The 24908-nt window shown below is 37.9% G+C and overlaps 1 pseudogene; it reads left to right on the top strand.

Moving 5' to 3' along the window:
• The first annotated feature begins 885 nt into the window (after positions 1 to 885).
• The window catches only part of LOC113058714 (roundabout homolog 1-like), a 220690-nt pseudogene continuing 196667 nt past the window's right edge, over positions 886 to 24908 (top strand).

Raw genomic sequence — 24908 nt, 5'->3', positions numbered from 1 at the left:
AATTACCTTATACACCCATGTCGAAAATGAAAGTGAATTAATATTTGAATGTGCAATAAAGACAACATAATTCAATATGCAAAGAAATCGAGAAATCACCATTAATAAACCATTCTTTTACTCATTACAGTTCAAAAGAAGACAGAATGCAAAATCACTGTCAAAACTTGATGTTGATATAGTAAGACCACTGCTGGCACAACAATATGGTAAAAGACACTGAGGTTCAATCAGTACTGACTGAGATATATTACTGACAGACAGTTTAGTTCATTAGAAAATCTGTAGGGCGTTTATGGTGGCCAAGCAATGCAGCAACTTAGGCCTATAGCAAATTCAACTGATGTTTCACTAAATAAGAATTTAGAGTCCATTCACCATTCACTGCTATTTAATACAGTTTATTAAACCAATGACAACAGTAAAACCTCAAGTGGCTTGCTTAAAAAAATAGTAGAACATATTATTGAAAAATTACTGTTCAGAAAAGATTAATTTCTTGTAAAATGCACCCCAATCATCTTTGTTTTAATTTCAATTTTGAAAATCATTTTTACAAATAATTTCCTCAAAGCTGCGAGACACACACCAAAAGCCATACAACACTTATTTGGATTAATATTGGAGCATTGTCTATCTTTTTAGGCCTATTTATAATATTTTACAGCTTTGAGTTTAGATTTATTGTAAGTACGACTAAACTGACAGTTTGATTGCATTCTGTGCATTAGGGTGAATGAATTGTAGAAAAGATGGAAGAGTGAAGACGTTTCCCGGATGATATAATGCAATGCTCGCGGTGCAGTAACTCATTAAAGTTCAGTGGCGCTGCGGTTCAGCTTTAGGACCCGGGGAAGCAGAGCGCAGTGACAGCGCGTGGAGAGGTCGGTATGCTTTACCGCGCACGCACCGCATCAGCAGCGCATGAGAACGCGCCTAAAGACACAATCCACCGGTACACTCCGGTGCTCGCCTCGCTTTTTTTCTGAGTGGCTGAACTGCCATAGACTAAAGCTCACCTTCGTTTCCCAGCGCATCTAAATTTCCAGGTGCTGACGATCCATTGGAAAGTTGCGCGCGGCTCAATAGAGAGATGGAAGAGTAGTTTGACTTCTGTTCTTGGAATTAACACGCATCGGCTGTGATCAGGAAAGTGGGTAAGAGATTCTCTTTTCATAATTGTGTTTTGTGCACTAAGTCCTTTCTGTCAACTTGCATAATTTCTTGCGTTTTGGGGTGTTCGGATTATATTTTTGAATAGAAGTGTCTTATTCAGCCTGAACTGAACTTTCTACTGGATATGTATTGCATGCAACAGAAATTTTGATTAATAAATAAATAAAAATTAGATGCTCTCAGTGTTACAATTTTATCAGTCTACAGAAGGATGCCCATGGTTTGGTGCTGCATTTAGGACAATGCATTGAAAGTGGAAAGGTGTTACCTTAGGTATAGGTGTAGCTTTTCTGCCTGATCTCACTTTTCTTATTGTGTCCTATGTAGTCAGATTGATTTAGGTTGATTGTAGTTGTTGGACTTGGAACATATGAATATAATCATTTGATTTAGATGTGTGTGTGTGTGCGTGTGTGTGTGTGTGTGTGTTTAATGTTATTATAAATGGGATGGACTGAAGCACTTATATGCATGGTAGAGATATTGATAATTGACTAGATCACCATAGCTACTGCTATTATCATATGACATAATACAAGCTTTTTAAACTTTGCATGCAATAATTTGATCAAGTAATATGTGATATTCTCAGAGAGAGACACTTGTGATTTAAGTCTGTTTGAATGTCTAATTGCTTCTGCAGAGTAAGGTTTAATATAGACTCATGGCCCTGAGATCAGAATTTTGCTTAGACTTGCAATGAGGAGAACAGTAGACTGCTGAAACAGCGTGCAATTACACTGCTTATTGGTGGTATGCCATTTAACCCAAATGTTACAGTATGTATTTTTTTTCTCCAAATTTTTCCCTCTAAACTAATTAAACCCCAGCAGACAGACATTATTAAAGCTTTAGCCTGCAATTTCACCACAGAATAGCATGCACTTTTCAGACTATTATGATCAATTTGATCTCTTCAAAAACACATTCAATGCATTTTTGGTTTCTGTAACACCAACCAGGAGTAAAGTCTCTCACATAGGGTTTTATCATAAAAATAGGGATGTTAAACTGATATATAGGCATATATTTTAAAGCTATTTAAGAAGTCAGAACACTCATGTCTTGAGATCATGAAATTGGGAGCTGACTCTGGTGCTGAACATGTGTTGTTTAACCCTTTTAGAGAGATTTTCCATTTTAATTCCTGTTTTGAAGTTGAAATTTTAGTTCTTTGTTACATCCTAAGATAGCAGTCATACATATATTTTTGAGCCATTAAAAGTGGCTTGGTGTCTGTAAAACTCCAGACAGAGCATGAGAACATTCCTCAGTGTGTGAAAGTGAGAGCTGTCCCTACTGAAAGTTTTAAAGAAGAGCCAGGTGTGCTTGGAATACATAGATGTTTTTTTAATGGGTAACGTCCTTCATAAATGTATGAAATGGAGAATGCGTCCATGAATTAATCAACGCTCTCAATGTGCCACGTTTGTTTAATCTAGTTATTGGAATATAGTCTTTTGTACTATTCTGCACTATGCCCAAGAGAAATCAACCCAGTGCGGTCTTTCAATAAAGCTGAAAATATTTCAAATTACAAAATGCATGACCTGCTACAGTTCATTATATATGTTATCAAGCCTCAATTAAAATCGATGGCGAGGAGACATTGAGCTTTGCCATTGTGATTCTTTTCTAATCACAGCGAATGAAAGGCAGCTTCATCAAAGATCAACATTTAATTTTCTTTGCATGAGTATGAAACAGTTCGAGCTCTGAAAAAAAAAATAGTGAACAGATGCCACCAAAGTGATTGTATGGCCTCTCATGGCATTTGCATGTGTGTGCATGTGTTAACCACACAAGACATACAGTCTCTAAGGTATTCGGGCTGTCAATTTGATCTCATTTAGTGTTGTTATCCAGCCAGGTGCTGTAATTTAAAATTCATCGTTCCAGCACACTCTTCATTTGATGATAAAGTACTTTTTGGTGCCCTTTTTTGGAGTCTCTCTAGGGGTCCTTTGGCAGCCCAGTTTTAAGTCCTATGAATTGTATTACTCTGGGTTTCGATTAAAGACTGAATTTGAGGGTTCTGAAGGAAGCAGGTGGACCAGTGGTCTGTAAAATACTCTATTCCTCGCCTCTATCTGGGCTCTTTAGGTGGCTGGACCCATGCGTGACCTCCATAATGTCATGTGATTCACCTCAGTGAGTTCTTCCCTGGCACGCCAATTTCTAGACAGCATTACTTGATAGACAGTTCTGGACCAGCGCCAAAGTCGCTAGATTGCCATCTCTTCTTCTATCTCATTTTTCTTCTTTCTACTGTGTGTACGTCCGCAGGAGGTCTGACAGGAATTGTGTGACAGAACAGACTTTGCTTGGCTGGTGGTGTTCGGAAATATAATTTTGTAATCTGACATACACTACATGGCCAAAAATGATATGACCACCCTTAAACATGTAAACATATAATCTATTTAAACATATTTTTAAATGTAATTTAAATATAATTTTCAGCATCATTTCTCCAGTTTTCAGTGTTATCCTTCAGAAATCATTCTAATATGATGATTTGCTGAAACATTTCTTACTATATTATCAGTGTTGAAAACGGTGCTGTTTAAGAACTACTGAAAAATTTTCATTGGTCAACAACTATATCTTAACAGTTCAACTGTTGAAATGGTAACATCCTGAAATTAATATGGAAATTTGTTAATTTGAGCTGTTTTGCAAGCTTAAGAAGTTGTAACATTGGTGGAAAAGGGTAGTATTGGTGATTTGTGTGAACAAAGTCAAAATTGTTATGGTTTAAACACATACAAGGTGAAAGTGCTTTGAGGTAAGAGACATCTGCCGACAGAGTTTGAGCAAATTACTGACACACATAATCCATGCTGTTTACCAAAAATCACAATAATTTTTGTAGTGGAAAGAAATGTTAGATTGGGCAGATGCTTAAGCAAAAGACCAAGTGTATAAAGGAATTTGTCTGCAGATTAAAATTTCCCAAATTATATAGTTTTTTCAGTATTTTGTTATGCAGATATAGATGTGTTATGGTAGTAATACAGATGAAATATGCTAAGTTGTTGTATATGGTACTGGAAAAAGTAATCAGTCAATTTTACTGTAATTGGTTGTGTTTCATGTGTGAAAGTGGATAATTATAGAGAATTATAGATAATTGTGTGCCTTAGGGTTGGGCCACAACAGTAATGGCTGACAGACATCACAATGTTGAACCTGTATCGTTCAGAGTTGAAGTTGAAAATATCTAGTGGAAAATGAGAATGTTATGTTTTTAATGCTAATGCTTTCTCATTACAATTAATAAATGTACCTGGATGCACTTTTTAGAGGGACGCGAAATAAGTACCAATAAGTACATCACTGCAGTTTCCAAAATAAATGAACACTGGAGGCAGTAAAACTCCTTTTATTCCTTTTCACACAAATTTACAGAATTTCAATTATTAAATAGCGATTTTTGCAAAATCAATCTTATGACTTCAAAACCAATATTAATATCCTGGGAGATTTGAAAACAGATGCTTTTTAATGCTAGTATTTCACATATTGAGCTTCATATCTATGTGTTTTCATAGGTATTCGGTTTGTTCGGTAGCTCACGGAGTAAGAAGATCTACTTGAGAGGCGAGGAGCTCTGGTTCAAATCCTGTCTAACCACGGTTCAACAAAACAGCTCAAATCTGCATATCAGAAAAGTACAAATGGCACAATTGCATCGGCAAATGTGTTTTTATATCAGTTGAGCATTTGTTAACACTTAACACTTGGTTAACCTAGGCCTTGCCTAACCTGTTAACACTAGGTTTAGGGTTAGGTTTGGTGTAGGGCATATTTCCAACACAATAGAGAATTAACTTTTAGTGACAGTTCTCGGATATTTGAATTCTGAACTGAAGAAAAGTGCACAGAGGTACGTTTTTTATGAGACCTGGTTGGTGAAAGTAGTTAGGGATTGTGTTTGGGGATCAGGGGTTGGAAAGCAAGAGGTGGTTCTTGAGTGAAACAGTATGAACATGAATTGTATCATCATTCTACACCTGTCTGTACTCGATACCACACCGCCACGGCCACCATGCCCCTTGCCACTTCCGATCAGTCTCTGTTGCCCTTTTCTTGGATAAACGCATACAATCCAAAGAGGAACGCAACTCCAGTCCTCACGACAAATCTGAAGCTTATCACAGAAATTGGATTTTATCCTCCGTGCTGCAGCCAATGGGGACGTGCTGATACTGTCTGGTCTGGCCCGTGGAGGTTAAATATCATGAAATGTCTAAGGATTTAGAATTGGAAATGGAAATTATGAAATTCTACAAAAGCGGGGCACACTGTATGGTCTGTTCTCGGGAAATGACTGGTTATCAGCGGACTTATCGTTCAATAACCACAGACCTGAATAGCCTATGGCTGTTAATAAATCTCGCTCGCCCTCTTTCTCTCCTATTCACTCGCTCTCTGTCTTTGGGGAATTGTGGAGATAGATTATTTGTTGCGCATGTGGATGTGATCAGATGTCCTCTGGGTAGGTTTGCCTGAATTGTTTCCTGTCTTGTACCGCTGTCCGGAGGAAACCCTGTGTGCGTAACAGATGTCAGAGGCCTGGTTTTGTGACCCCTGTGTAACTGTAATCTGAAGGGAAGGCCTGACAGATCGTAGCCCTCACCCTGATGTGGAAAAGTGCCACATATTCTGTCAAGCCCTTAAACAAGCAAACAGAATTGTAGAGAGAATGCATGTATGAACTATAAAGTGCTTTTTGTCTGCTGCAATTCTTGATCCAAATAGGGTTAGGAATTCTGAACTCCATTTTAGAACTTTGGTAGAGCATAACAACTTTTAGAAATATATAGTTTGAATCCAAAATACTTGGACTACAGTGCATAAGTCAAATGGTCCAATTTTTTATGCAATTTTGGATTTTCTCCATTTTGAGCATACTCAAACAGTAAGTGATGGCAAAGTCATGGGTTTCTGTTTCCAATGAATGTAGGATAAATGCATGCTGGCGTATTAAAAGCCAAATGTATGTATTTTTTAGATAGCTGTAAATATATACAAATTCATAATTAAATAATTTATAAGAATTCATTAATTAAACAAATGCTCATTATGTCCTTCATATTGCGTAAAAGAGCTTCAACGCATATCGTATGAAATCTCTAAGCTGACATATCTTAGTCATTATCTGCTTGTAGTTTATCGTAGCCTTTGGCGCGCCCCACAGCATCACCAAGAGGGATGTGACTGCAAAGTCATCACACTAAGCACTGAGAATATCATAACAGCATCAGCGGACACCCTACAAACACTAATAGTTTAGAAAAAAAAGTCCCCGTTTTTTTCATTTGTATCCTCAGCCGAGTGGTGTTTCATAATTTAGCAGGTTTTAATGTCATAAAACAGCTTGGGGCTCAGCAGGGGTTTGGGGAGATAATTGGGGTGTTTTTCATCTTCACTGGTTTTTAATGTGCTTTTTAAGTCAGGACTTTCCTGTGGCCCATGTGAAGTACAGTCAGCGCTTCTCATCTCGGTCTCTGGAGGGGGAAGCGGGTGGTTGTGGGGGGCTCTTTTCAAATGGTCACTTCAGTAGGTGCTTTTCTCTTTCTACAGTCAGGCATGAATTGAAAGATGCCACTCTTCTTTCAATGACGTCTCTCATTCTGTCAGGCATTAAAAATGTCAGTTTTACCATAAAAATGAAGATTATTGTAATGTAGTTTTGGCACAGTGAACTGTTCCATTAAAGACTAGTTGTGCATGATGATGCTGAACTTTTCTAATGTTTTTCTAATTGCAAATTTATTCTCAACTATTTTTTTTTTTGCACCTCTGTAAAATTAGATGTTCTTTGAGTAGTTTTTATTCATTGTTTTGTGTATACTGTAGGTAGTTTCTTGCAGGCCCACCTTCAAGTCTCTGTCGACTGCAAATTTATGAGATTTTATTCACCTGTTTTATAAAATTAATAGCCCACCTCTTGTTAACAAGCCATGCAATTCATATTTGTAGCACAAACATGGTTAGTCAAAAATTATTTTTCTCATTGCTGCGCCTTGCAGAACAGCTTATATTTTGTTTGTGCTGCTATGTATGTGCCATTTCTGAGAGTGTAAACTTCTCAGTGCATATGTGCCCCCTCTGTGGTATTTTGTGCTTCACACCACAGTAAATGTGTCAAACAAGGCTTAACTCATTTTTTCTAGGGTCTTCAGTACTTCAGGGTTCAGAATTGAATTTAGAATACGTTTATTAAATTCCTGATTTTGAAACGACAAAGCAGTAAGAGAAAGAAGTAGAGGTTTATCAATAGGTTATTATGGACAGTCTCTTAATTTTGGTCTGGGTACATCTACCAGTCATCTATACTTAGATCTGTGCTCATTATATTTTCTCTTTGGCTTAGAGTAAATATTTGCATACTGTCTTTCTTATAATTAATGGAAAACACAACGAGTACACAATAGCTCTGCCAACTGGTGCTCATGAATGTCCCAACTGTTGCAATAACAATCAACTGTCATAATAGCAATGCATTAACAGTATCTCAAACGAATTATAATGACAAACACTGTTTTCCAAATCTTAACTAGCCAACTCGCTGCCAGTTTGAGGAGACACTTTGGCTAGTTAGTGTGCCAATTTGTAGTGCAGATGACATAACGCTTTAGTTCTGTGATATTTTTTCCAATTTGTTGGCATGGCAGCTGGTTTCTACAAAGCCTTACAAACATTGCATACTGGGTTTTGTGGTCAGTTGTTCTCAATTATTCGCTTGCATCTTTTGGTTGAAAACCATTTACTGTTCACCAATGATTGAGTTTGGGTTCTTGCTGCCAATTTGATCTCCATGCAAATTTTTTGCTCGTAGATCTGATCACAACTCTTCTAGGCTCTTTGTTGCCAGGTTGGCCTTTTTTAAATTAAACTTACAGTGACGCTACAGCTTTCCTCAAACCACTCGCAGTCAAATGCTAACACAGCCACAGCAGTGAATCACAGCTTTATTTGAGACAATAAAGTTTGATGTGACAGGTGTACTGCGCAAACTGATAACTCATCCATCAAGTCCAAACCACTCAACACTCACTTTCTTCAAGGTCAGCAAAGAACAACGGGCAGTCAGATGTGAACCTCATTCAGCTGCTTGGTTTAATAGGTACAACAGTGTTGGTAAAACATTGAAGTACTTCATCAATTTGCATAGAACTGTTCCATGCTTGTACGCACCAAAAACATTTTAAGTAAATTTTGTGCATGGACTCTGAATTTAGACATTTAGGTTCATGTGACACTGAAGTCTGGAGTAATGGTGTTCAAAAATTCAGCTTTGCATCACAGTAATAAATTACATTTTAGAATATATTAAAATAGAGAACAGTTATTAAAATTGTAATATATCACACAATTGTATTTATATTTCATAATAATTTACAATTATTTTATCAACTAAATGCAGCTTGATGAGCATTAGAGACTTTCAAAAACATTACATAAACAAAATTTTACCAACCTCAAACTTTGAGATCAGTAGATCGATTTAGAAGAATCCTTCAGCTTTTGGGATTTAATGCTTTGTAAAAGACCAAATGTAAAGACAAAAGAAGATGAATCGCGGAGCATGCATTCAAATCAGAGTGTTCAATCGGTTGAATATGGGTCCTTAGGTTATTGATGCGACTTGTCAATAGTGTAGGTGAATGACCGATTGACTTGGAAATTGTTCTCAGGCCATTTGCATGCAAGTTTAAATCAGCGACTAACAAAGAACAAAGGTTTGGGTTAAAGGTCAGGTGAGGATTATGGGTGAAACTGTTATTCTATCCATATTTGGCCCTGGGATAAATGCCCCGGATACTTCCAATATTTCCCATTTCTCATTTAATGGAACATCATTTGACATTTGCTACTCAAAATTTGTCAGTATAATGAATGCTCTGCTGTCTGACAAATAGTTCACTGCCCTGAGGTTTTGGCCAGACGTCAATTTCGGTTTGTTAATGGTTGGATTTAATGTCCCCCTCTGTCTCTTTTTTCTTGGAGTGAGCTGATGGGACCATCCTGCCGTTTGTCTGTAATTACGCCCGGTGTACATCACCCAACCTATCCCAGCAGGCTTTGGCAGAGATGCTATTATTTTACTACTGGCCAGCTTTCCCCTTGAGACAGTGTTGTGTTTTAGAGCGATTCCTCTGTAAACAGTCCAGTAGTGTCACGTAGCCAGACTTTTGACTTGCGACATTTAGTTTGGCCCTTTTTGGAGGTTATTCTGGCCAATAGACTATCTGGCCAGCATGTAAAGTGGTTCTTTAGATTTACAAAAAGTTTAGCGGAGGGTTTATTCAGGATAAAACTATGTGGTGTTGAAAAATGAATTCAAATAATGATGCAGTGTCCTTCAATAAAGACTGTACAGAAAGCAGCAAACAAAATAGCCGAAAATGTATTTCATAGATTTGAGTTGGTGAATACAGAGGAAGAAGGCAATGGGCTGCAATGCTTTCTCCTGTTGATTAGCTTTTTATTCATTGCACTTTTTTCATTTTTGCAAATAATTAAAAAAAAAAAAATCATGTTCAACTTGACTTTAGTCTGAATCTTTTTTTTTTTTCAGTGTACAGACAATAATTCTGATTTTTGGTTTGAATTTGATATTGACATCTGTGTATTATAGTACATTGTAGTGTTATTGTGTTTATTAATATTAGATTTTATTTTTATATTTTACATTTTCCTTTTCATTTTAGTTTTTTTTTCAGCATTTCTATAATTTATTTAGCCTTTTTTTAGTTTTAGTAATTTTATTACTTAATCTTAAAAATATATATTTTTATATTTTTTAAAGTATTTTTTCTTTATTATTATTTTTGTAATCATTTTATTTAATTTCAGTCTAATTTCAATGAACGCAAATTATTTTGAACAGTTTTAATTAACACTGTTAACATCTTCAAAACTAGTCATTATTTCAGTCTAGTGCTTTGTGATCAAGATGAAGTGATCATGAAATGAAGCCATGCCTTTATCCAAAAACCCTCCCCAAAGCCACACCCTCCACCGGTTTTCCAAAGGAAGTGGCCCACCGTAGATGTCCATGGTCAGCATTCACCTAGAAGCCATTCCCGTCGTCCCTCCGTCAGATTTTTTTACAACCAAAAAATTCCTTTCATCCACAACATACTTTAGAAAAGCCCTCCACCATCTGTAATGCTTTCAATATTTCCTGACATGCTCTATTAGGCCCCTTAATGTAGTATTATAACAAACACAACTGAGATTGGCTACACCGGCCCCCCATCCGTCTGCCTGCGTGTCAGCAAGTCAAACTAAGACGGATGGAGGCCTGCCTCCACCCCAGCTCCTGACCAATGCCTTGGGGCCTCTACACTTATTGAAATGACCTAATGTAGATTCAGACTCAACAGGGAGGGATATCTATCTATATCAACCTGCAGGAGACAGAAATGTGTGTATGTGTGTGTGTGTGTGTGTGTGTGTGTGTGTGTGGCAGCTTCTTAAAGAAAGAGTTGGGTTGCTGCTGTGTCTTTGTAATTGAAAGCAAAAGAGAAATAACCCTGTGGAACATTAAGCAGGATGCTTGCCTCTGGACACCAGAGTTGGACATAAGGAGAGATGTGAAGAATGAAGGGTACAGGGGTCATAAAATGTATGTCTGTAACACTATGGGTCATTTCATTTCATACCTTTGTTATTTTTTGCTTTTGCAATCGGAGAAATAAATGGACACATGAAGACGTACAAGTGAAGTATATACCTTGTCAAAACTGATTTGTATTGCTGATGGAGATACTCATTTTGTTGCTTTTGTTGTGTTTTGTTGACTCTGAAAGAAGGCTATGGTGATAATGTTAACAAAGATAGCAGTAGCAGCAATGACAAAAGTCTTGCAGTTTGCCGTGTTTGTTGTGAATAGGAAATCGAGTTTCATTGATCTGTGGTGGCGTTTTTTATTGTGTTTCAAATGGATTGTTTCATTCAGTTTGTATCAATTCAATCTGATCTTCCAAGGTTGCATTTGGAAATAAACGTCATAACTTTCCTTAAAATATAAATACAGTATATTTGATTTATTACGTTTCATTAAGGCCTTATTTAAACATTTGATGCAGCCATGCAGGTCTAGCAAAAAATGGTTAAATGCTTGCTTAATGGGCTTTCTTTATTTTTAAAGCAAATAAACCAGCAGAACAGTGAATAATTGGATCTGTGATTTGCTTTGAGTAATCAGTGCTGAGAAATGAATTGAGAACAAAAAAGAGATCAAAATTGATTTTTAAAATGGGAATTTAACTGACAAATATATTAACTGAAAAACACAGTTGGCCAGACGAAAACATGTTAGCTTCAACTAAATATAAAATGAAAAGTTTATCCAAAGTGAAAGTTCTGTCACCATTTATTCACCGTCATGTCATTCCAAACCTGTGTGATTGTGTTTTGCTGAATATTCACACAACCAAAACATAAGTGAGACTAGAAAATTTACCAAAGAAGCAGCCATGCTGCACACTACATTTTTAAGTCTTCTGAAGCCATACAATATCTTTATTCAAGGAGCAGACCAGAATTGAACCTGTAAACATGGCATATTGTATAATAATTGACATCAAACTGGTGATGTGTCTGCTTATGCCAAGTATTCCAAGTGAACCTCTCCATTAGTGTTCTATACAGAAGAAAGAACATCATACACTTCAAAATAAAGGTTTGTGTTTTCACAGTGATGGCATATAAGAACCATTTTGGGTTCCTAAAAGAGCCTTCCAGTGAACACTACTTCTTAGAAGAACCATGGTTTTCTTTCTTTTTAATAATTTAAGGAATCTTTTTTTCACTATGAGGCTTAAGGTTTGCTTTGGAAGCATCAGTTTCAACAACAAACTTTATTTTCAAGAGTGTCTAGGTGAATTAAGGATGAAAGTATTTTCATTATTGATTCAACTTTTCATTTCTTTTCAGTTTTCAAGCCACTTTTTAAAATCTGATCATGTTATAAATACATTTTTGAAATGCTGTTCACACTTCACTCGCACCTAGACATAATTCATGTACAACAAATGATCTCAAAAAGAGGAAAAAAGTCCATGTGTAGGCTCAAATATCCTTTGACCTCTGCTTCCACATCTTCTCCCATTCTAATTGGGTTTTCTTGGACCTTCTCCATGATCCAAACCTCGCAGTGCAACTTCATACAAGTCTTATTATTATTATCAAAAGCGCTTTGAAGTCTATTCATTAAAATCACACAGCCACATGAAAGACCAGTATCTCATACAAATAATTTCAATACACAATAGAGAATGACTTGAAGCGTGCATTTTTATTGCCTGCTCTTGACTTCCAGCATTTCGTTTGACTCCAGCTCATCATGGCCTTCTCAAAAAAGCAGTCACATCCACAGCGGTCTCCTCTGATTAATCTACGAATCCTGAAAGCGCATTAAGATGTGATTCATTTCCCACACAAATGCGCCGAGTTCCACACTCTCTTGGCTCAATAACCTGCAACTAATAAGCCAATTTATGATAATATACCATCGGTGAACACAGGCGGAAACTTAATTTTGCCCTTGGAGTGAAATAACGAGAGTTCAGGTGTGACTGCAGGCTTTGTTTATGATCGTAGATATGCAAATGATGCTGTTGTGTTTTCCTTTGTATTATTGCTCATCAGGAACAATTATGTGGGACACTAGAATGGCCAAGCACCCTCTTCATCTCTCAGGTGCTTTTAATGAGGATCCAACCCTTGATCTGTTAGAGAGCATTTGATTTGGGAAAGGGCTGTTGAAATGTTTCAAGCTGTCTGCGAGCTGGCGAATGGGCGTTTTAAAAATGGATATCACATTTTTTTTTAAGCCAAAAAGCAAAGTAAAAAGAAAAAGCCAAATTGTTATGTTCTCTATTAGTGTATAACCGCTTGAATAATTGTGTTTGTCGACTGTACATCAGCTTTCTAATTAGCTGAGGCTTATGGGAGGTGTAATCTAAATATCTATTGTTATTAAAATGCATTATCTTTAATTAAGCTTGTGTGATACTGCTTACTGATACCGATAGTGCAGTGTCATTTATTTGTGAATAATCTGGTGAATTCATCTGAGGAGCTGAGCAAATCAGTCTGTCTGAGTTAATTATGGTGTACGAATGATATGTTTAATTGTCGGAGCTGAGTTATTCGCTGTGAGATTTCCCTCAGGATTTAGAAACGGTCCTGCCATCAGAGCGCTGGGTTCAGCTTTACAACCAAAGACTTTACATGCATAGAAGTGTCTGTTAGGAATATTATGGCATTCAGCATGTTAACGTAGTCTGACGAATGAAGCCTGGTTAAGAATAGTCCAGCCAAAATGTTGGACTTTTCTTCTTCAGTGAAACACAAAAGGAGATATTTTGCAAAATTTTCATGTTACGCGTTTTCAGAAAGCTTAAAAGAACTTTTAAACTGTGACTCTACATTTTAGGCCTCCAGGTCTTCGTAAAACTATCGTATGAAGTCAGAAAACGCACAAATCACATGGACTACTTTTCTATCTGTTTTTTTTTCATTGTTTTAGAGTCTATGACCATCATTTTTCACTTTAATGGAAAAAAGCAGATTGAACATTCTGCTAAACATTCATTCAAACATTGCCGAACTGAATTGTGGATCCGTCTGCAACGTGCGTAGGCGTTGAAAATCTATCAACTTTACAAGCGCCAATGGAGAAGTCAGCCAATCAGATCGCCTTATGCAAATAGCGTAGCTCAAGTGCTAACCAATTGCCGTCTAATGTAATGTTGTCATTATGAGGATCGCATCAGTTCCAAGCTAAGACACACACTCCGTTAGAGTTTCATGGATGAAAATGTATACTGGTTGTGAAGGTAAATTAATTAATTTCTTGCAAAAACTTAAAAACAGTGGCTTATAATATCTTTAGATCTTTAGCTTTAGCTTTGCTCATTTTGATGCTCAAGCACATCTTTTGATAATGCAGTTACTATCAAATCACTAAATAATGGGAAACACACAAATCTTTATTTTATTATTATTATTTTCTTTCAGCATTAAATCTCTTAGAAACAGGAATTTCTAGAACTTACAGACTGAAAACAATTTTAAAAATCCTAAATTATTTTTTGATGATTCCTAGTATTCCTCACACCTTACAGTGAACTTTGTTTCAACTATGACAGCTAAAGTTAACAAGTCATGTATGTATTTTTAGTGACAGTCACTTGTTATAAATCATAACATGTCATCCTCCGGTGAGTGCCGGCATGCCTGAGACATCCCGAGTGTTTTCGTAGTGGGACGGTGACAAGTACCAGTGCAGAACAATGACAAGTGGCATTTAGGGATGTGTTTGCAGCGCACTACTCTGGTAATTAACATCGTGCAACCTCCGTGCTTACAAAGCATCGCTCTTAATTAGAGTTATGATTGCAGTAAGGCAAAACCGGCGATCCTTGCTCAGGATAATGACTGATACAGTCAGAGTGGCAGAAGCTTTATTGTTTGCACGCTGGACTTCTGACATCTGGGATACAAAGCGGCACAATAGAAAGCTAGCATTCTTTGTTCTTTCTCTTGCTGATCCAATCAGAACAGGCAAATAGAGCCCAGGCGTCTTCCAAATGAGACCCTCTCTCAGCCTGAGCGGCGCAGACACCTTTGAATTGAGCAATAATGTGGAAAATCTCCTTTCAGTTGAAGGACCGCACACATGTCCTGTATCAAGATAAGCCTGTGTGCTGCAGTGAATGCAGTTTTTGAAGGTCGTCTTTCCCATAATGCATCTGTCTATAACTCATAAGAATGATAACGACAATTATCAGTTGTAAGAAGTTGTTTCCATTTATTTTTGCAAGTTTATGTCTCACAATTCAGAATTGCACCTTTCCCCCCTTACAATTCAAAAGTTATATTTCACCATTCTCACTTTTTTCTCATAATTCTAAGAAAGACTGACTTTTTTTTTACATCGAACATAATTTTTTTTTTACTTTTCTTTTTTTTTTACATCGAACAATTTTGAGTTTATATCTCGCTGTTTTTACTTTTTTTTTGAGTTTACCTTGCATTTCTGTTGTTTATATCCACCATTGACATTTCCATGGCTTTAAATTTTGAAAATAGCATTAAATGTTGTTTCTGGAGTTTTTAGGCAAATGAATTGTCCAGTAACGTCTGTCTTGATGGAGGACAGCTCTTAATTCTGTCATGATTCCCCCATCCTCCTTCTTGGCAGACAGTTGGGACTAATTCATCAAATTTAGCTCGCAGACTGGGGGGCCCATGGTTTTCCTCTTCTCCCTGCAGGATATAATCAGCTTTTAATTTCTCCACGAGCCTGCAGACCAAAAGACGGATAACTACGGTTGGTCCCTTCGGTGACTGGGCCTGTCTGCCTCCTTGTTGGCCAGGAATGCTCTGTTGCTTTTGCAGAAAATTAATCGTAATTTTGGCTCGGCCTGCAGTTTCTAATAAGAGGCTTGCATGCACAGACACTGTCAAGTCTTAAGCATAATTTCCCCAAACGTTTCCACCAGGGATACCCAGCGTGTCTTGTTACCCAGGCTTAACAAATCTTTTGAATAAATGTTGTGCTATAAATATATATGAAGAGGTTGATGGTTTTTCCTGTTCATGGTCGATTTCGGTAAACGTAAGCAAGATGGATTATGTTGACTATGCTTTTCATACTATTCTGGACCTTGACAGTGTATTTTACTTGGCAGTCTATGTGATAGTCACAAGCCTCCTGGTTTTCATACAAAATATCTTAAATTGTGTTCCAAAGATGAACAAATCTTTTATGGATTTGGAACGACATGAGAGTAAGTGATAAATGACCAAATTTTATTTTTGGGGTGGACAATCCCAAAATGAAAAATCCCTCTCATCCCTTGGAAAAGTAATAGCACACCTTTTCTGAACAAGATGCACAATTCATGTCCTCAGCACCGTTACACTTGCCAAAGTGTTAGGGATTTGTTCAAAGTAGAAGGAAAATATATGCTTGCCTTAGCAAAAACCCAGAGAATTTTAAAAATGTTTCCATAGTTTGAACCCAAGTGAAAGCTCTCTCAGCCAGGTTGATATCTCCGACCTTGGTTTTGTAAGCAAAGGCCTGTCACCGTGTTGGGTTGCACTCAAGATTCATAGCGCATTGCCCTTCTTCCATCTTTCTCTGCACAGCCCTGCAAGAGTGTGAGAAATGGGTGCTTGAGAACGAGAACGAGTGTGCGTGTGCTCGCATAGCTTGTGCAAGCACATCATGATTAGTGTGTGCTCTCCTGCTGGCCGACAGGAGCTAATATACACTGAGAGGAACAGACGGTGTGGCGTTCCTGCAAAGCGAAGCCGCAGGTTAATCCTTTTATTGTAATGAAGTGGCAGAAATATTAATGCACTGTAAACACAGGACGTTTAAACCCTGTCCGTCATCTTTATGAGGGCGGAGCTGTGTGGAGAAAGCCGAACGGCGCCATCCATAACAAACATGACATTGACTCTGCAAAACAGCTGAGCAGTCACTTAAGGAGATTGTCCTAACGTCTGCGGCAAAGCCTCGTTCTTTCCTTTTCCATTGCTTGCTCACTTGACTGCATTCACACAATGGATACCGACGGTGTGTTTGTAGTATGTAATGAAGCCTGCTATCCGAATTCGTCTATTCAACAGCTTCTGAGGGGCAATTTTGCCAGAAGACTAGTTGTGGCACATGATTCAGCAGCTCTAGCGCAGAAGCTTCTCCCCCTCCTCCAAACTCATCTCCATGCTCCGCGAGCTTCACTGGCCTCACATGCTGATAACGGATTACAATAATCAAAGAGCTGAATGTCTGAGCATGAAATTGTGTTTGTTCGAACAGTTTGATATTTATTCAGAGGGCTTGTTGGAGAGTGCGCATGGAAATTGAATGCCAGCATAATGTTTAAGACTTTTACTGCATCGTACCACTGTGAGTTAGAGCATTTTTCAAACATATTAATGGATGTTAGAGATTTTATTGATGAAATACATTAAAAACAATATGTTATAGTATAGTTGAGAGTGGATGGGGAAACAGTAAATGGCCCTTGTTGCTTGTTTCAGATTTGGGCAAAAATAAATTTTTTTGAATGTGACTTGAAATTGGATCGGCCCGACCCAACAAGATTTGGACTTTCCAAAAATAATTTACTAAATTTAAATTCAAAATGATTTGACAGTCTTTCTTGTATTCTATTTTTCTTTCCCAATTTTGTGGAAAGATCTGGGAAAGCATATTTTTCCACTGTCTATCTGTTTGGATGAACAATCATACATCATACAATCCTTTTTGTTGATGCTGGTTGTGCAGAAATGTCAGATTACCCATTAAATTACCTTTATCTTAAATAGCTCAATTCAAATTCAGTAATATTAAAGGCATTCTCAACGAAAGTGTCCAGACCTGCTTATGTTGAAGTATTTGTGTTTGCCTCCAGGCCATGGCTTCTCTATAGCCCCTTTCACACTGCACGTCGGACCCGCAATATTCCCGTAACATTGCCTGGTCGCCTTCTGTGTGAAAGCAACCACGTCCCGGAATTGATTACCGAATCGAACCCGGGTCGGGGACATAGTAACATTGCGGTAATCGATCCGGAACGAGCGCTGTGTGAACAAAAGCCAGATCTAATTCGATATCGAAGTGATGACGCGCGTTATCGCGCGACTTTTTTACCGGCTGTTTTGAAGGAAGATCAACATTCGCGACGAAAACATATGTGCAAACTGTAATGAAGCAGAGATCAGTTAGTTCCTCACTTTCCGCGCTGACGCAGAGATCGTTTGCTTGCTTCAGTTAAAGTATAACGTGCCAAGCTTTGTCGACTCGTACATTACACGTCACGCGCTGATGTCACGTGTCGTTACGGGATCTTCAAGGGTTGTGTGTGAAAGCACGCACATATACCGGGTCATCACTGGCAGTGTGAAAGTGCCAAATCTAGCGACCAGGGAACAATTACAGGAACACTTTACCCCTGTATTTGCCGGAATGGCAGTGTGAAAGGGGCTTATGTGATTAAATGCTGCCCAGTCTAAACAACCTGCTTTCAAATTAATGAACAGGGAGGAGGAAAGGCCAGTGGAAATGCAGTGCTGGAGGTTTCACTGAAATGCCTGGAAATCATGAACAATAGGCGAATATGTGTTTACTCACTATCCTGGCTGTAGTCCCGGGGGACAGCATCTGCGTTGTCCAGATAGTGCACAGTGTAGCTCTAAAGCATGAACAAGAAATGAATACGTAAGCGTGCCGCTATAGAATGCTTTGCTCCTTATGGCTTGCATTGCACACTCCTGTCGGCGCATTGCATTATTCCCTTAAAAACGTCTCGGTCAGGCTAATTGAACCACCAGCCACCTTCCCAATAAGAACACCAGTCCATTGGGAAAAGCCAGCGCTGGGCAAAGATAATGATTGGGATATTGTGCATCTCTGTTTCCTTTCCATTTGGACCATAATGGAAATGGAGGATGATTTAGATTTTTAACAATCGCAGACCACTTTGTTATTCATCTGCTTTGTTCTCTCTTTCCTTCCCCTCCCCAGCTCTCGTAGCATCTGGCTCCCTGGGCTGAAGTTACAGGGAGCTCCTAGGCTAGAAATTGGAAGATGAAAGGCGAGAGATTAAGCTGAAAGGAACAGTGGGTGTTGTCAGAGGTAATCTGAAGTGCATTTGATTTCTCAGAGCCCTCTGAACACTTTCCTGCAATAATTTATCGGCTATATGCCTCCACCTTTAACACGCCAGACGCCCCTCATGAGATGTGAAGAGACCTATTCATGCGGAAATGGTGTCATGTCATGTTGGAAATGAAAGCAGTGTGTAAAGGAAATGACAGTTTAGTCGGTGTCTGCCAAACCTCAAAACAGTACATGGAGGGTCGGGTGGCTTCTGACTTTGTTCACGTCACCCACTATGACAAAAGTAACTCCAGAAGCAGAAGAAAAAGAGATGGGGACACCAAAAGAGCTGCTATTTCTCTCAGAAAGCACTTGTTGTGCATTTGTTAAAACTGAAATGTCTTCATCTATTTCTTGTTGTACCTTTTTTTGATTTTTTCCCCCATTCAAATACAGAGTTTTACTGTGAGTCGGTGAGGTTTGGGCCTGGTTGTGGACTTATTTATTTATATTTTGGTTAACTCTTTCTATAAGTGTTGATCCACAGCGATCTGTTGTCCAGATGACAGATGGAGGACTCATTCAGGCTGGAATTTGACACGGCATCTTTCTCAGAAATGTTTCAGAATTTACCTCTACTTTTCACATTTGCACACATGTACATACATTTCTTGCTCATAAATAAGTATGTGTTTGCAAAGATAAACTGGAGAAAAGGGTAGAAAACTGATTTTTGTAGGCTCAGGTCTGTTTGTTGCTGATTGGCCCAATCTATGTGCATGTAATTTGGAAAGAGGATGTCCTACACATTAATCTTCCATTATCTTTAGTGGTTATATTCATTAATCAACAGAATTGAATAATTACTCTTAGCCATCTCCTCTGCCTGAACTCATTGGTGCAGTGTGTCAGATGAGGAGGCCATCTTGGTTTGGTGCACCTCCTCTGACCCGCCGACAGTGGCATCTCACCGCTGGTAATTGGGTGTTTATCTGATCGCTTGTGAAAGACGCTTTTGGCTGCTTATCTGACACAATTATCTGGAAGAATTCAATCCGACCCTCCTGTGTCCACCACAGAATACTTGGAGGAAGCGGACCAGAGTGTTTAATGAATGAAAGAACCCCAAGAGCTGAAAAATAAATGCAACTCGCACTCGACCGTCCGGTTTGTAGTGACTGCGTCTGTCATCATAGCATGCAAATTATGCAATTGCTAGGCACAATAATTCTATCAGGCTGCCAGAACACTAGGGAAATAAAAGATGATAAGGTACGATTGTGACAATGAGACGGCCGGTTGCTCCAATCAGATAGTGGAGCTCTAGACTGCTGTTTCAGCTCTGTGGCCAGGAAACGGTCCATTTGGAGACAGGGAGAATGTTTACTGTGCGTTCTATGATAAGAGTAGAATAAAGCCCTTCTGTCAACAAGCTTACTCTGTCTACTACAAACAAGACATCATAGTTAAAGAGAATTATGAAGTGTTTTAGAAAAGTAAAGATGTCTGTAAATAAACTATATATATATACATTTTATATTAATATAAAATTGTAAATGAATTATTTTATTTTATTATTTTTTTATTTTATTTTACATGTAGCAAGTTGATTTGGTTTGTGCAAAGTCATTTCATATTTCTGGATAAGTTGTGTTTTGTCATGCGTTCTCTCATCAGATATGAAAAATATTATTGCATCCAAAGGATGTGATGCTTACTCTTTGATTTTGGGTTTCAGATCGGTCTAGGCTGGCATGCAATCTCAGTGCATTTGTATTCTGCAGATGGTTGTTTAGCATTACCAACAAATTCATTTTGATCCAACAGGCAATATTCCTACTGGGCATGAGATTTCATATAAGTCTTGAGCATTTATCCACATAAGTTTGGTACATGAGAGAATAGGTTTTTAATCTTTCAGTCTTCTGTATCACAAAATTCACCTCTTTAAATCTGATTGTCTTTTGACACCAGACCTCAATAACTACATTTTCTGTTTTGATTTGATGCATCTGTATTAAGCAAAATATAAAAAATTAAATGATATGTATAATTGACCACCGACCAGTGTTATTTTTGTATCATTGATATGCTTTTATGCTTTTGTTATTTTGAAAATGGATTTTATTTATATTTTCTGTTTTCACTTTCAGTTTATTTAAAAGTGTTATTAATTTTGTTGTTTTTGTCATACTCTTTTTGTTACTAATACGGCAAAAAAAAAAATTGTGTATTCATTATTTATAAATGTTAATTATTTTAGTCCTTAAAGTTAAACTAAATCAAAATCAAAATTTTTTTGTATTAATTCAGTTAAGTGTAAATTTGTAAAATAAAATTATTTTTTTATTTTTATTTTTATTATAAAACATTATTTCAAGTAAAAAATATATATATATATATTTCTATAGTTTTAGTCAACTAAAGTAAACCTTGCAACTAGATATTTTATGATATGTAAAAAAATCACTGAATCATTGATTATCTCATCCAAAAATGCATTAACAGAAGTTTTCAGCATTTAATTCCTTTGATTTTCTCTTTCTCTGTCTAGATTTAACTTGGAGACATCCAGGGATGCCAGCTCTGTAAGAATCATGCAGGTCACATGGTCAGGTACCACAGTCCTCATCATTTCCATCTTGTTGCAGTTTGTCCAGTCAGAGCTGTCGGAAAGTCCTTTAGTTCCAGGTAAGCGTGCATGAGCCCTGTGTTTTGTGATTTTATTCCCAGATTCTGATGTGGATTCCCAGGTTATTCCCAAGCTACTTGGAACAGACACATAAGCCTAATAATTGTATCTGAACTCTGAAAAAAAAAAATAACAGTTGTTTTTTTGGGAACACAGAAATATCCTGACTTTATATTCTGCAGTACAGGCTTATGTGCTTTTTCTATGTGGCTCTGGTGTGTTTTTCCACTTCGTCTGTACTTCCAGTCGAATGATGAACTGTCTGTTTGTGTGATGGACACCATTCAAGGGATTGTCAGATCAACTGGTTCTCTATTTCAGGTGAATGATGAATAATGTTAAATGAAAGGAGGAATTCAAGATAAACGACAGACATCAGCTAGGAGTGACTGCTGTGTGACTGTGTTCCTTTATCATGGGTTGAAGAATTGAAGCGGATATATTAACTTGTATGAGTCACATTTGAACCGCTGAGCTTTTAAAGGGACAGTTCACCCCAAAATCATTTACGTAGCCTCATGTTGTACCGAACCCACGTGACTTTCTTAATTTAGAGGAAGGTTCTTTTTTTGTCCTGGCTGTTCTTATATTGAAAGTGAACTGTACCATAAATTGCAATAAAAATTGGATACTCCAATTTGACTTTTGGAGACAAATAAACCACTTCTATTGTGAATTTAGGAGATAGACAGTTCTAATTCTCCTTCATTATACTGTACACTACTGTTTGAAAGTTTAGGGTCTGAACGATTTTATAAAATTATTTATTTATTTTAAAATGTCTCTTATACTCACCAAAGCTGCATTTATCTGATCAAAAATACAGTAATTATTTTAAAATATTACTATTTAATTGTACAGTTTTGTGTTGTAATATACTTAAAAATGTAATTTATTCCTGTGATCACATTGTGTGATCAAAGAAAAAAAAAAATCCACGTGGGTTTGAAATTACATGAAGGTGAATAAACTAAGACAATTATAAATAGTCATTGTATGGGTGACCTATTCCTCTAAAGCTTTTTTCATCTCGTACACTTTTACCTAAGGACACCTGAGTGAGGGTGTCATCAGTTTTTGCATCACTGGCAGCATATTGTTTGTTCCATGTAAAGCGTAGTTTATTTGTGCAGTTCATCGTGACCGACTTCTGCAACAAGCTCTTTTTGGTCCTCTGTATCGTCATTTATAGCCTTTCCTTTCCTAATTCACATCAGCCCGGATGATATCTCCCCAAATCTCCCTGTTATTGAACCATTTTCCTCTTTATTGCTACACACTCCTGTATGATTCCTTCTCCTCACTTGTTTACCTTCCCTCCTTCTCATCTCCCTCCGATCCCTCTCCTTTCACCATATTCCTTTGCCTGCTGCTTTAGAAACAATTTACTTGTCAGCTCAGTCTGTTGGTGCGCGTCTCTCTGGGTTTAATGTTCTTTTCTGGTGTGCTGTTGGAGGCGGCTGTAATTTCAGTCGCGAGCAGGCGTGCGGTGATGCCTTTTGCTCGCTGCGAGCCTGTACTGATAGCTGGAGCCCGATATAGCAGCGTTAATGAACAGGGCTGAGCGAGGCGCATCCTGCCTGAAGTCCAATTCACTCCACCTGATGCGCAGGAACCGCCGCTGAGCTGTAAACAGATGCTGGAGCCCAACAATGAGCAGAGTGCAGCTGAGCATGATGGGTTGCATTCTGCAACCACCTGACAATCTGCAACCGCCTGACTGTCTAGCTGTACATTATCTCTTATGTATAGGTTTGTAAGCTATTTTTATACATCTATATCTATAATATCTATGAGAAACTGAGAAAAAGGGGCCTTGAAGGAGGATTAAAAACACACAAGTGGACTATGTGTCATTGCTAGATATCTGACCGAATGTATAACACAGCAGATTTGGTAGCTGTGCATCATGGGAGCAGGCACTTGAAGGAGAAGACTTGAAGGCATCCCTCACGCGTTGCTGACAGCAGCACTTTGGTCTGCATATGTTCCATTGCCCTGCCACACCAGGATGCTCCGTCAGTGTCCTACCCTCCGTGATTAAATATGTAGTTAATACAGCGCTATAAGATTATTGAATTACACCACAGCCGCTGTGACCTTTTTTGAAATTACAGGGTCAATTGTGCGAGACGACCGCAGCACTTTATAACAGGTGCCGGCTGGAACACAGCCTGAAGGAGAATACATTTTCACCGCTGATGACCGGCTCATACTCTCTGAATGCCACTGGAACATTTAATAGCAACAATATCACAGCGGCACTTTCCTGTTTGTCACTATTTATTGCCATTTCATAATATTCCCTATATTTACACTTTATCACTATATAGCTCCCACATGGGCCTTTCACCCAAGACTGAAGGGTCTTTTTCCTTATTCTTAAGGTAAAATGCAACTGTTACAACTTTACCCAACGTTTTTTTTATATTTCTATGTATTTAAAAGAAAAATTGTGAATTGTGACCAGATTTGAACCTGTATTGCCGACACAAGCACCATGGCTCAATGCATTAGAAGTGTTTTGTTTTACACCCATCTCTAATATTTTATAATGGTCACTGTTTTAGTTTTAGCTCATTTCAGCCATTTCTAACCTCTTTAAATGATGTTTGTCGATGTTTTGTTCCTGTTCCTGTTTTTCCCCTTGCAAACCATTTTCCCTAGAGGGTTGTGTAAACCAATCACCTCAAAGAAGAAGCCGAGTTTGTCCGATTTCATCCAAGCCATCATCTCCACTTGTTCAGATCCACCATTCACCTAAATGATGTGCAATTTAACCGGTAATGTCCACTCTTGGCACACGGCGCAGGAAAGCTTTTTAGCAATGAGACGGGTACAAATCACAGCACTGAACGCAAATGCCCTCACCTCTGAAGAAGAGCAGTTCAACATGACTTTGCACAGCACTTTGCAAATTGCCTTGTAATTGTGTTTGTTTGAAGAACGTTGATTTCAGGGCCATATTTTCATTTCTTTTGTAGTCGGAGACGGGGCTATTTTTGAAACACTGGATTGGACCGGGGTTGATATAGACAAATACAGAGGGAACAAACAGAAAATTCTACGCAAGTCATTTAGTGCTGAAATACTAAGCAAGCGCCTCTGTAATTTAGTGAGGAAAACATCTGATATTGAAGATATTTACAGGTTGTCAGGTTTATTTGGAAAGTTCTGTGTTTTGCACGATAAAGCAACAAGTAAGGAAAGCTTTCCTTCCCATGTAAATAAGAACATTTAGTTTAGTGAGTTCACTAAATAGTTGAGGTATTCAAACTGCTGTATTTTAGTTCAGAAAGCATGCTTTTACCTATTTAAAGGACTTTTCTGAAAATATATTGTACTCACCTTCAGATCATCAAAGATAATTAAGTCCATCATTAAAGCTGTTTTAACAGA

This window comes from Carassius auratus, chromosome 40 (genome assembly GCF_003368295.1).
Source record: "Carassius auratus strain Wakin chromosome 40, ASM336829v1, whole genome shotgun sequence".
Taxonomy (NCBI): Eukaryota; Metazoa; Chordata; class Actinopteri; order Cypriniformes; family Cyprinidae; genus Carassius; species Carassius auratus.
This window is presented reverse-complemented; position numbering and strand designations above follow the sequence as displayed.